A 2,188-nucleotide genomic window follows, 5' to 3' on the forward strand; every position below is an offset into this window, starting at 1 on the left:
TAGCCCACAGTCAGTCTGAAAGATGACCCTGCATTCCGCAGATGTCAGATTATAAATATAAAGCTGCCCTTTTTGTTTTTTTCCTTTCAGGAAAGAACTCCCCATTTCACCTTCCTGAGCAGTGGAACCCGTGGCTCAGAAACAGCGACTGCCCATGAAACGTCAGCTCGCAAATACATTCCAGGACTTATTTGCGGAGGGAAATGCCCTCTACCTCTTGACCTTTCAGATAGCGAGTGAAAGCAAACAGGTAAGCCTTTCCCTTTTTCTCCTTTTAACCAAACAGGAAGAAAATGCCCCGCCCTGGCTTGGCTGGTAACCAAAGGCAGGGGTCTCACGGCCATTCCTGAAGGATCACGGCTCAGATGACGGGGACAAGTCCTGGCATGGTCATGGCAAAGGTGACACTTCCTGGTGTCTTCCTAGAACCCGCAGCAGCCAGGGTTGCTGGAAGGGCGTGGCCAGGAGAACCCTAATCCGTTCAGGTTTGTGTGTGCCGTAACCTTGCACCTTTTTGCCTGTAAATCAGCACCGTTTGAAAGTTCACCACATCCTTTTTCTGTCCGGGCCTGTGGAACGGCTTCCTTTAATCCAGCAGATAGATGCCTGTGGTTTCAGAGCTCTGGGATGTTCCATTCCACGAGCCACATGCGTGTGGTTAGTTAATGACCTGGTTGTCTACTGAGGTTTGTGACCAGGGATTGTTGCGAAGCTCTACCTGACTTCTTTCTTCTGCTGGAGAAGATGAGACCATTCTTACCATATTAGTCATGCTGGGCCTTTTCTTCCTTTTTCTTTTCTTTATTATTATTTTTTTAATATTACGCAGGAAATGTTCCTCTCCAAGAGCACATAATTTGGCCAATAGCGGCTTCCTAGGTTCAGAGCCACCTCACCACCTCCCGTGAGTTCTCCAAGATAAAGTTTGTAATAGCACAGTTTGAGCGGTGGGAATGTCACCACGTTGCACAAACTCAAGGCATGCCTTGGCATCCAGTCACTCTGCAAATATTTACTGAGCAGAGTTCATTGGGGTCACTGGGATGAACTGGATGGTTGTGATTCCTCATGCCTAGAATTTACCATGACCCACATAGTCACACAAGCACTGTTTTGTTCTTAAACGGGCATTTGAGTATTGAGTTCTGAACACAGCAGACCAGGTAGTCGCTTCTTGGATTAAAGGGTTGACGATGGCAGTAGCCATGGATTTGGACACGCAGTCCAGGTGGCTGCTGTTTGAGGCTGAAATTCACCCCTTTGGCTCTAGAACATCTCGATGCAGAAGCCAGGCTCCCAAGTGCTAACGGGTTCACAAACAAGACCAAGTTCAGGCCTCCTAAAGGATATTTTGTCATTTGGAACCTGTCTACGGCCTGTCAGATAGGCAATCCAAATCTGAGGCTGTCTACATCATTTAAAAGAGCCAGTTGAAAAGCAGAAGGTAGAGAAGAGAGTTGCTGTAGTCTACACAAAGCCATCAGTTTGTCATTGGTGTGTCCTCTGTGATGATCAGCCTTATGTGTCAACTTAGCTATGCGATAGCAGCCAGTCACTCAACCAAACGCTCATCTACGCGTCGGTGCGAGGGTATTTTGTGACGTGATGAACGTCTGCAGTCGTTGGCTTTGTGTAACAGAGATTCCCAGATGTTCTGAGTGGCTCTGCTCCAAGTCATTGAAAGGCCTTGAGGACAGAACTTAGGTTTTCCTCTGGAAGAAGGCAGTCCACCTGTGGTTTGGAGCAGGGGGCACCAACCAGTGGTCCGTGGACCACTGGTGGTCTGTGAGGTCCGAAAAGTTGGTGACCGCTGGTCTGGAGAATCACTTCTGCATGAGAGTTTCTGCACTGACCTCCTTGCTGGCCTGCTCCACAGATTAGGACCTGCCTAGGCAGCCCACAATTGCAAATGCCAGTTGCTTAAAAATCTTTCTCTCTCTCTCTCTCTCTCTCTCTCTCTCTCTCTCTCTCTCTCTCTCTCTCTCCATATACATACAGGGTGTCCCCCCAAAAATGTATACTCACTTTGAATGATTATAAAGTCAGTATTTATTAACATACAGTTCATTTTCAAAATTAAGTGAATTATTAATTGTTAAAGCGTGTATACACTTTTTTTGGGGACACCCTATGTACTTAACATAATATGTTACATATAATTACTTGTATATGATGAATACATTATGTT

General features: G+C 46.4%; 1 long non-coding RNA gene across 1 annotated transcript in view; it reads left to right on the forward strand.

The window, feature by feature from the left end:
* LOC102431275 overlaps positions 1-182 on the forward strand; it is a 200,250-nt gene extending 200,068 nt beyond the window's left edge. The window contains exon 4 of the long non-coding RNA XR_002830610.1: positions 91-182. This is a non-coding gene — a long non-coding RNA (uncharacterized LOC102431275). The remainder of the gene's footprint in view (positions 1-90) is intronic.
* Positions 183-2,188: the final 2,006 nt, after the last annotated feature.

This window comes from Myotis lucifugus, unplaced genomic scaffold, assembly GCF_000147115.1.
Source record: "Myotis lucifugus unplaced genomic scaffold, Myoluc2.0 scaffold_133, whole genome shotgun sequence".
Classification (NCBI taxonomy): Eukaryota; Metazoa; Chordata; class Mammalia; order Chiroptera; family Vespertilionidae; genus Myotis; species Myotis lucifugus.